The sequence below is a fragment of the Oncorhynchus mykiss genome, chromosome 14, assembly GCF_057628025.1.
Source record: "Oncorhynchus mykiss isolate SJ-2025 chromosome 14, ASM5762802v1, whole genome shotgun sequence".
In the NCBI taxonomy this organism is placed as follows: Eukaryota; Metazoa; Chordata; class Actinopteri; order Salmoniformes; family Salmonidae; genus Oncorhynchus; species Oncorhynchus mykiss.
This window is the reverse complement of record NC_143035.1, coordinates 35,319,099-35,331,674: the sequence shown is the minus strand read 5'-3', so window position 1 is coordinate 35,331,674 and position 12,576 is coordinate 35,319,099.

Below are 12,576 nucleotides of genomic sequence, written 5' to 3'. Positions count from 1 at the left end.
ATTTGACAGTGACAGGTTTCCATCCCCGGTATGATATACACAACCACTAGATGACATTTGACAGTGACAGGTTTCCATCCTCGGTATGATATACACAACCACTAGATGACCTTTGACAGTGACAGGTTTCCATCCTCGGTATGATATACACAACCATAGATGACATTTGACAGTGACAGGTTTCCATCCTCGGTATGATATACACAACCACTAGATGACATTTGACAGTGACAGGTTTCCATCCTCGGTATGATATACACAACCATAGATGACATTTGACAGTGACAGGTTTCCATCCTCGGTATGATATACACAACCACTAGATGACCTTTGACAGTGACAGGTTTCCATCCCCGGTATGATATACACAACCACTAGATGACATTTGACAGTGACAGGTTTCCATCCTCGGTATGATATACACAACCACTAGATGACATTTGACAGTGACAGGTTTCCATCCTCGGTATGATATACACAACCACTAGATGACCTTTGACAGTGACAGGTTTCCATCCTCGGTATGATATACACAACCACTAGATGACATTTGACAGTGACAGGTTTCCATCCTCGGTATGATATACACAACCACTAGATGACCTTTGACAGTGACAGGTTTCCATCCTCGGTATGATATACACAACCACTAGATGACATTTGACAGTGACAGGTTTCCATCCTCGGTATGATATACACAACCACTAGATGACCTTTGACAGTGACAGGTTTCCATCCTCGGTATGATATACACAACCACTAGATGACATTTGACAGTGACAGGTTTCCATCCCCGGTATGATATACACAACCACTAGATGACATTTGACAGTGACAGGTTTCCATCCTCGGTATGATATACACAACCACTAGATGACATTTGACAGTGACAGGTTTCCATCCTCGGTATGATATACACAACCACTAGATGACATTTGACAGTGACAGGTTTCCATCCTCGGTATGATATACACAACCACTAGATGACCTTTGACAGTGACAGGTTTCCATCCTCGGTATGATATACACAACCACTAGATGACCTTTGACAGTGACAGGTTTCCATCCTCGGTATGATATACACAACCACTAGATGACATTTGACAGCGACAGGTTTCCATCCTCGGTATGATATACAAAACCACTAGATGACCTTTGACAGTGACAGGTTTCCATCCTCGGTATGATATACACAACCAGTAGATGACCTTTGACAGTGACAGGTTTCCATCCTCGGTATGATATACACAACCACTAGATGACATTTGACAGTGACAGGTTTCCATCCTCGGTATGATATACACAACCATTTGATGACCTTTGACAGTGACAGGTTTCCATCCTCGGTATGATATACACAACCACTAGATGACCTTTGACAGTGACTCCACGGGACTAACGATGTACTGTAACTACTGAAAGAAGTTACTGGAAAACAGAACACACCCATTGCCAAATTGTCATGTGTTTCACTCTCAATTTCAATGTCAGATGAGATGAAATATTGATTCACACTATTGTTTCCATAAGTTTAAAACGTTGTTTCAAATATTTCTCATGAACATCAAGGGAACAAATTGAGAGGCAACGTGGAGATCAGTCGTCTTATTGGCCTGCTGCAACAATTTCTCTATCGTTGGGGGGAGTCAGTGACTGGTGCAACGTTGAGCCATCAGACAGAAATAATCAATCTCAAATCACATTTTTGTGAAGTGGGTTACAGGAGTGTTTCCCATCTCCAGTCCTCCAGTACCCTCAACAGCCCACATTTTTGTGAAGTGGGTTACAGGAGTGTTTCCCATCTCCAGTCCTCCAGTACCCTCAACAGCCCACATTTTTGTTGTAGCCCTGGACAAACTCACCTGATTGAACTCATTCAGGGCTTGATGATTAGTTGACAAGGTGAATCAGGTGTGTCCGGGGTTGCAATAGAAACGTGTACTGTTGGGTGTACTGGAGGACTGGAGTTGAGAAACACTGGGTTGAGATACATATATATATATATCGGATGGTGCCTCTCTATGGTGGATTACTAATGTCTGTTTCCCAGTCAAGACCCGTGTGGACGGAGAACAACATCTGGATCAGACAAGGGGAAAATAGCTGCAATGCAACGTGGCATTTTCCATTCTGGCCGGAACAGATTCTTAAACCCCTGGCCCAATGCACGAAGAAGGAGGAGGTGTAATTATACAGAGTTGAACTGAGTCTCACGGTTCCCTGTAGACGTGGCAGCAGTACTGTCTGTACAGGCTGCTGTGTCTGAAATGGCCCACTATTCCCTATGCGGGTTCTGGTCAAAAGTAGTGCACTATAGAAAATAGGGGGCCATATAGTACACAGGCTGTATCTGAACCAACAAGTCGTCACAGATGTAGTTATACAGAAGGGCTGGAAGATTGAATCTAGTGTAGACAGTGGTGATTTTAGAATGTAAATCTTGGTGGGGCAAAAACATAAATATATATATATATATATATTTTTACATTGTTTGCAAACTGATATGTGACACGTGTTACAGTTTTTCTCAATTGCTAAAACACTAAAACCCATTGGCTGAACAAAGTTCTCAGTTGCCTGGACTCATTTAGCTAATTATGCAGTCTGTTGTCAATACCTTAAACCATTTCACATGGTAAAACACAATTTTCAGATCTCACTTAGACTTTTCAGCAAAACTCTAAACACGTTCTCATTCTCAAAACACATTCTGCACTCTAATACACATGTCATCCATACTGGTAAACACAAGTGGCAACAATCAAATACAAATAGAGAACACATGTCATTGATTGAACACAACCACTCAAAATTGATTTATCCTGTTTGAAATGATGCGACACAACCAATATAAGTTGGTTCAGAGAGCAAACAGGTTGTTGAGAAAGTCTGAGAATGGATAGAAGAAACAATGTGAGAGGACAAGGACGAGTGCGTATGCGAGGTGGGCGACGAGGAGGAAGAGGAGGAGGAGGGCAAGAAAGAGGAAGAGAAGGACGAAGAGGAAGAGGAAGACAAAGAGTGGAAATATCTGATGAAATTCCAGCAACAGTTATAGACCATGTTCTTGTCCATGGACTGACAATGAGGGAAGCAGGACTTAGAGTGCAACCCAATTTGAGCTGATGTTCTGTGTCCACCATAGTCAGGACATTCAGAGAAGAGAACAGGTACAGTATACCAGTGTATTTTGTAATTGCACATTTACTGTACTACACTATATGCAGCTGTTTCAATAGACATTTGTAAAGTTAATCACTGTATGTATTGTACTGCATGAATATGTTTTGTAACTGCACTACTACTTTTTGTAGAATTGCAAGGCTGCCACATGCAGGTGGAAGGTCAGCTATATTCACTCAGCAGCAAGAGGCGTTATAGTTGGCATGGTCCTTCAAGATAATGCAATACGACTTAGAGAAATCCAGGAACGAGTGATACAAGACAACACACACTTCCAGGGAATCGACAGTGTGAGCATTTACACAATTGACCGTGTCCTCCATCGTAACAGGATGCGAATGAAACAAGTATACAGAGTACCTTTTGAGCGCAACTCACCAAGGGTGAAAGAACTGCGAGCTCAGTATGTGCAAGTAAGTGTACATTCAGAAACATTTACTGTAATCCAGATTGTCTACAGTACTAACACATACCATGTGAATGACATTACTCTTCAGTACATACAATGTATGTGAATCAGAAACCTAATTGTACTATACAGTATAGCACTGTCTCTGTACGACTTACAAAATCCTACATACAGTATATTGTATTTCTACACAGACAATATTTGACTTGGAATCCTTGGACAGACCCCATGAGTTCATCTCTGTCGGTGAAGCAGGCTTCAATCTAACAAAGAGGAGAAGGAGAGGCCGAAACATGATTGGACAGTGGGCCATTGTTGAAGTCCCTGGTCAACGAGGTGGCAATGTCACAATCTGTGCTGCTATCAGCAACCATGGTGTTCTACATCACCATGTTACACTCGGGCCATATAACACCCAGCACCTTCTAAGATTTATTGCCAATCTAAGAGATATTTTATTTGAGCAGCAGGTTCAAGAGCAGCAGGGTCAAGAGCTAAATGAGAATCTCATTCCCACCTATGTGATAGTGTGGGACAATGTCAGTTTCCACCAAGCTGCTCAGGTAAGGGAATGGTTTAACATCAATGGGCAGTTTATGAACTTGTACCTCCCTCCATACTCGCCTTTCCTGAATCCGATGGAGGAGTTTTTCTCCTCTTGGAGATGGAAAGTGTATGATAGACAACCCTACACCAGAGTAAATCTGCTGCAAGCCATGGATTTAGCCTGTGGTGATATAGGTGAGGAATCATGTCAGGGCTGGATACGACACACAAGAGGCTTCTTCCCCCGTTGCCTCGGGGGGGATAATATTGCTTGTAATGTCGACGAAGTGCTCTGGCCTGACCCAGCCCAAAGACAAGAAGAAGCACATTGATCACATGTTTACTCCTTTGATTTTTGTCCCTTTTAGTATTGCATACTGTAGTACAGTGCATTGTAGGCTGTATACTGTACAATGGACAATTGTATGGCCCTGAACATTGTGCTTTCCATTTATTAACAGTACTGACTGCTCAATAGATCTTGACTGGTTGCAGGTTCATATCAACAAAGAACAAGAATTACAGTATCACAGAGACAAAGGACACGTTTGTGAGATGCAGAGTACAGTACTGTAAAAATAGGGGTACAAGGAGGAGGAAGAACAAAAAACAAAATTGCAAAGAGCAAAGCAGAGTAGTATTTTCTGATCAATTTTGAGCTACTATGATAGAACATGTTTTCGTTCATCAAAAGACAATGACGAAAAAATATGAATATTTTTTTAGATAAAAAATGTACTTCTCCCTGAGAATTGTATGTTTTGAACAATGTGTTTTCTATTTTTCGGTGTATTGTTTACTGACTGCTTGAGAGTGTATATCATTTTGATCACTTTGTTTATGATTTGAGAGCAGTGTTTTGATTTTGAACACAGGTAAAACTGTTTTGAGGCGAATGTTTCATTTTGCGAGAGGAGTCAGAGGTTATGTAAATACTGCTTGAAGATGAGGTTTTGTGTTTAATGTTTTCAGGAAATGGAGCAAGGTTTCAGAAATTGTGTTTTAGCAATTGAGAAAAACTGTAATGCCAAAATAACATGCAAAACAGGCAACCCAGCTGCCTGCCTGCAGTACAGATAACTAGCTGTGTGTGAGCCTCAGATGACCATATACACCTTCATTCTCAAAATGATTATCTGAGAAAGAAAGAATTAGTTGAATAGAGTTGGCAGCAATCACTTGTAGACGGACATCTATAGCTAGGTTTCCATCCAATCGGTGACAGATTTTCATGCAAATATTCTATAATTCAGTGGTAGTTTTCAGAAAATGTACTTACGGTGGATAAAATCTGTGCGTGAAGAGGTAGTACACATACATTGTACTTCTTCGCTTAAATTTTCATGTACCGAAAACAAAATCTAAAGCTTGATTTGTTTCCATTGCATTTTCAACTCTACCTGATAGTTTGGTGACAAAAAACTGTTGTGTTGTATCTACTCTGATCATGGCACCTGCTCTCTAGCCAACAGCTCGCAGATACAGTGCGGGTAGTCTGAGCGGGTTGTCTAGTTTAGTTTAGCCTAGTTTAGTTTATTAGGATCCACATGCAGCAGCTACTCTTCCTGGGACCACATAAAACATACAAATACATGACAAAATACAGAACAGTAAAAGACAAGAACAACGTACTGTAAGATATTACACTAACTTCTACTATAAAAATACTATCTAGTATACTATGCAAATACTATCTAGTATACTATAAAACATACTATCTAGTATGTATCTAGTACTCAATCATCGGTGTAATCGCTCTAGGTCGTGGTTGTTTTCGTTTGGGACCGCGCCCGTTATGGATCGCATGGATTAGTAGCAACATTGTTGCGAAGCTTTAACATACAAACCATCGGACAGTCAGACAGTACACCTGCACGCCTGAAGACCACAGCTAAGATCTCTCTTGTTCTCTTTCTCTTTTTCTCTTCCCTCTATCGTTCCAGTGCTTTACCCTGCAACAGACTCTCTATTTTTCCAATGCACTTCCTATTGAAGTTCATTAGAGCTGGACTATTATTGCCCTGCCAGAAGTATTTGGACATTTCAGTTTAAAGGGAGGTTGCTTGCAAATTGTGTATTGTTATGTGAACTGTATTGAGATGTACTAATGACATGTGGCCGAGAAGACTGGACATTTTTAAGGCCTTTGTTGTGTCGATGAACACCCCCCCCCCACATTCATACCCTCTGCACTCATCCACTAGACAATAATACAGATTATTGCAAATCCTATGTTGATGACTGGGTTCATTCTTGTATGAAGTTGCTGTTGAATTGCTATGCCATTATTAGTATTAGTATTATTGTATGAGGTATTCTTGTTGCGGTTACCCCTGTGCTGTGATGTGGGTTTTATATGGTGTGTATTCTTTTTTCTCTCCACTGGCTATCTGGTAAACAGGCTACACTCTAGGCAGTCTCTTCTGCTGATGTGTGTGGGTCTGGTAGTGGTTCTCTCTATTCTACTCTTTTCCTTTCGACATGGTTAATACCTGCCTGGCGCCCAAACAAAAGCTTTCTTTACCCCTCTCTAATAAATACCGCTACAAACCCTTCAGCATGAGTGAATTAGTAAAGTATATAAGTAAATCCTTCAGCATGAGTGAATTAGTAAAGTATATAAGTAAATCCTTCAGCATGAGTGAATTAGTAAAGTATATAAGTAAATCCTTCAGCATGAGTGAATTAGTAAAGTATATAAGTAAATCCTTCAGCATGAGTGAATTAGTAAAGTATATAAGTAAATCCTTCAGCATGAGTGAATTAGTAAAGTATATAAGTAAATTCTTCAGCATGAGTGCATACCACGGGGAAGCTGGGAAATCCAAAAAGGGGAGAGGGGAGGATTGAACATTAAATGCTGCTGGAAAGATCAAACACCTCAGCCTCATTTTCTCTATGAAGCCCCACTGAGTCCTAAAACAATGACTACTGCACTGGGAGGGACAGAGGTCCCTTTATATGATAGATGTTTGGCTTTATGCTAACCGCTACAAATGGTCAAATCTGCACCCTATGGGCCCTGGTCAAAAGTAGCGCACTACATAGTGAACATTGTCATTCAGGATGCAACTCCAACAGCAGCACAAACACGGACTGGAATAAATGAAAGCCTAGTGAGTTCATTTAGGGTTTTACTCTTTAGTTAAAGTGTAAATTATAGGTTCTTGATTGACCTCTGTTTGAACACCCACAATGATGACAATGCAGGCTGATGCAGCCTTATGCTAAATCCCTTGTTGTTACCTTAAGACTGTACACTGTCATGGTCAAAACATATAGATTCAATGGTTGTAAGGATGGGGAGATGTCTGTCCGTAATAAAGAGATGCTTTTTTGACACCACACTCCACACAGCAAGCCCTGCAGGCAGGAAGAAGATAGAGGAAAACTAAAAGAAATGGAGGAACTTATTCAAGAAAGATCAAGTGTACTATATTTTTTTTTAAATAAAGCAAACTGGATGGAATATGGGGAAAAATGCACCAAATTATTTTTTTATCTCCAACATAGAAATGTTACCAAAAATAATTTACTGAATCTTGTTACAAATGACGGAGTCACCCATGATTCACCAAATTATATTTTGAAAGAGGAAGCAAAGGACTTTAAGCAGTCTTCTCCATCTCCTCTAACCGAAGATAATTGTATGGATTATTTTTTCTATGAATAATGTAAAATTAAGAAAATTACAGAAAGACTCAGGTGGAGGTGAAATTACAGAGGAGGAACTTCTTGATGCAATTAAAGCCTTTAAGTTGGGGAAAACTCCAGGGCTGGATGGCATACCAGTGGAGGTATACCAAACCTTTTTTAGATATACTCAGAGGACCGTTATTAGCATGTTTTAACCACTCCTATGTAAATGGTAGATTATCAGACACTCAACAAGAAGGTCTGATTTAATTACTACTGAAACAGGATCCCATGTGGTATATATAAAGATCCAGTCCATTTAAAAAACAAATGGAGATCCCTTACATTTCAGTGTTGTGATGCAAAAATTCTAGCAAAATGTATAGTGCATAGAATTAAAAAGGTATTGTCGGACATTATTCATTCTAATCAGACAATTTTTTTCCATGGACGATACATTGGAGATACTGCAAATATTGTAAACAAAACACTATGACAAATCTGGGAAACCAGGCCTGCTATTCATAGCTGACCTTGAAAAGGTTTTTGATAAAGTACGACTTGAGTTCATATATAAATGCCTGGAACATTTCAATTTTGAAGAATTTCATAAAATGGGTTAAAATCATGTATAGTACCCCTAGGTGTAAAATAGTAAATAATGGCTACTTCTCATAAAGTTTTAAACTGTCAAGAGGAGTAAAACAAGGTTGTCCACTATCGGCATATCTTTTTATTATGGCCATCACATTGTTAGCTAATAAAATCAGATCCAACAATAGAATCAAGGCATTAGAAATTCATTGCTTAAATACAAAGGTGTCATTGTACGCTGATGATTCATGTTTTCCTTTCAATCCACAACTTGGATCCACAGCCTCATAGAGGATCTAGATCATTTTTCTAACCTTGTCTGGATTACAACCAAATTATGATCAGTGATGATCATATTACGTATTGGATCACTGAAAAATATGACTTTTACATTATCGTGTAGTTCAACAATAAAATGGCTGATGGTGATGTGGATATAATCGGTATACACATTCCAAAATAAATAATTGATCTCACTCCAATACATTTTAATAGAAAGTTAGAAAAAATAGATAAGATCTTGCTCCTGGCTGGCTGGCGGCTCTGGCGCCTCCTGGCTGGCTGGCGGCTCTGGTGGCTCCTGGCTGGTGGCTCCTGGAGGCTCCTGGCTGGCTGGCGGCTCAGGACAGACGGGCGGCTCAGAACAGACTGGCGGCTCTGGCGGCTCAGGACAGACGGGAGACTCTGGCGGCTCAGGACAGACGGGAGATTCTGGTGGCTCAGGACAGACGGGAGACTCTGGCGGCTCTGGGCAGGAGGAAGGATCTGGCAGCGCTGGACAGGCGGGAGCACCTGTAGGGAGAAGACGGAGAGACAGCCTGGTGCAGGGGGCTGCCACCGGAGGGCTGGTGCGTGGAGGTGGCACTGGGTAGACTGGACCGTGCAGGCGCACTGGAGCTCTTGAGCACCGAGCCTGCCCAACCTTACCTGGTTGAATGCTCTCCCTAGCCAGGCCAGTGCGGCGAGGTGGAATAGCCCGCACTGGGCTATGCTGGCGAACCGGGGACACCATGCTGGTGCCATGTACGCCGGCCCGAGGAGACGCACTGGAGACCAGATGCATAGAGCCGGCTTCATGGCACCTGGCTCGATGCCCACTCTAGCCCGGCCGATACGAGGAGCTGGAATGTACCCCACCGGGCCATGCACACGCACCGGGGACACCGTGCACTCCACCGCATAACACGGTGCCTGCCCGGTCCCTCTCGCTCTCCGGTAAGCACGGGAAGTTGGCGCAGGTCCCCTACCTGAACTCGCCACACTCCCCGTGTGTCCCCCCCAAGAAATTTCTGGGGCTGCCTCTCGGGCTTCCTTGCCAGCCGTGTTCCCTCAAAGCGCTGGCTCCCTTTACCTACTGCCTCCGCTCTCCTGGCTGCCTCCACCTGTTCCCATGGGAGGCGATCCCTTCCAGCCAGGATCTCCTTCCATGTGTAGCAACCCTTGCCGTCCAGAATGTCCTCCCATGTCCATTCCTCCTTATAGCGCTGCTCCTGCTGCTGCTGCCTGTTACCACGCTGCTTGGTCCTTTTTTGGTGGGTGGTTCTGTAAGGGTTGTCGTCGGTGGAAGAAGGAGAGGACGAAAGCGCAGCGTGGTTAGTGTTCATCTTTTTAATAAAAAACTGAACACTTCAAAAACACAGAACAACAAAGTGACAACCAAAACAGTTCTATCTGGTGCAGACACACAAAGACTGAAAATATAGAAAAACTAACATAGACTGCACACCCCAACTCACGCCCTGACCATACTAAATAAATACAAAACAAAGGAAATAAAGGTCAGAACGTGACACAGACACAGACACACACACACACACACACACACACACACACACACACACACACACACACACACACACACACACACACACACACATACACACACACACACACACACATACACACACACACACACACACACACACACACACACACACACACACACATACACACACAAACTATATGTCAATGTTTTAAATATGTGTCAATTGTAAACTCTTTTGTCTGTAATGTAATTTTGTGTTATGTGTCAGACCCCACTAAGACTAGCTGTCGCTATTTGCATCGGCCAATGAGGATCCTAATATATCAAAACTAATCCAATCAAATGCATGAATGTTGTTATGCAGAATGTTTTCCCCCTCACCCTAATATGTTCTTTGTTCTTGCTCTGTTGCCCCAACCTGGTCCCATATCTGTGTGTGATGTCTCGCACAAACAACTCTGAGGCCATGCTATCGTAACTGTCTGTCTGACCACATAGTAACCCTGGAGACTTATACTGATTGGCAGTTAGTTGTACTCTCTGTAATTACACAGAGACACACAGAGGACACCAGGTGACGCTGACGGTGATGTCATCGTGTGGAGCAGTTTTTAGGCCCATCCATGATGTGTTTTAGGCTTCACTAGCCTACAGATGTCAAATTGTTAATATTGAGAGAGAAAGTGTATTTGATTATCAAGAAATAAAAGGACCTATTTTGGCAGGATGCACAGAAGAAGACCTATTTTGGCAAGATGCAGAGAAGAAGACCAATTTTTGCAGTTCTTTCATTCTCCCATTAACTGACTGGGATAATAGCTAGAATGCATTGATTACTTAAAATGACTATCAAGGACAGTGAAGAACAGTGCAGAACAGTGAAACCCTATAGACTGTCTGACAGATCTTCTAGCTACATTAATATAGCTAATAGTAGTCATTATCCATTCTTGAAATAGGACAGTATCTTTTACTACGGTCCAACAGGTGAAGAGACCTTTCAACAGGCTATAACTGAGGATTAGCTGCCAGCATGGCAGCCGACTAGTCCTTCTGAGTAGTGAAATGTCTGCAGACGTAGCCCACTGTTTAAAACTCTGACGACGTGGTGTATGGGAGTACTGAATCACAGCCTGTGCTTGGTGTTCTGGTCTGGCCTGGCTCACATCCTGCCCAGCTGGACAGAGGAGATGCCAGTACCGAGTCCATAATAACTTGGCTATATACACAGGGTACCAGTACCGAGTCCATAATAACTTGGCCGTATACACAGGGTACCAGTACCGAGTCCATAATAACTTGGCCGTATACACAGGGTACCAGTACCGAGTCCATAATTACTTGGCCGTATACAAAGGGTACCAGTACCGAGTCCATAATTACTTGGCCGTATACACAGGGTACCAGTACCGAGTCCATAATAACTTGGCCATATACACAGGGTACCAGTACCGAGTTCTTAATTCCATTTTTAGGATGACTCCAATGTCTTTCAGTCACAGCACATGTGGCTTCAACTCTCTCAAATAAACACATTGTCCATTTTGGGTTCTTCCTAGAGGCTAGTCTTTTTCTATTTGAAGTTCTGATAGGGGTTATGTGTGTGTTATGTTAGTGTCTGCATGAGCATGAGAGGATAATCTGTGTCTGGAGTTGTCTTGTGTCTGAAGGTGTCTTTTTCTATGAGGCTCGGATAGAGTCTGAGTCTGTTATTGTCTTCTGTTTGAGCAGTAGAGCAGTCTGTCTATAAATGTCTCTATGTCTCTAAATGTCTCTGTCTCTAAATGTCTCTGTCTCTAAATGTCTCCAGCTATATGTCGCTAAATGTCTCTTGTCACTAAATGTCTCTGTATCTCTAAATGTCTCTGTCTACAAATGTCTCTATGTCTCTAAATGTCTCTATGTCTCTAAATGTATCTATGTCTCTAAATGTCTCTGTCTATAAATGTCTCTATGTCTCTAAATTGGTCTGTCTCTACATTTCGCTGTCTCTAAATGTCTCCATCTATATGTCGCTAAATGTCTCTGTCTCTAAATGTCTCTGTCTCTAAATGTCTCTGTGTCTCTAACTGTCTCTGTCTATAAATGTCTCTATGTCTCTAAATATCTCCGTCTCTAAATGTCTCCATCTATATGTCGCTAAATGTCTCTGTCTCTAAATGTCTCTGATTCTCCAAATGTCTCTGTGTCTCTAAATGTCTCTGTCTATAAATGTCTCTATGTCTCTAAATGTCTCTGTCTCTAAATGTCTCTGTCTATAAATGTCTCTATGTCTCTAAATGTCTCTGTCTCTAAATGTCTCTGTCTATAAATGTCTCTATGTCTCTAAATGTCTCTATGTCTCTGTCTCTAAATGTCTCTGTCTATAAATGTCTCTATGTCTCTAAATGTCTCTATGTCTCTGTCTCTAAATGTCTCTATGTCTCTGTCTATAAATGTCTCT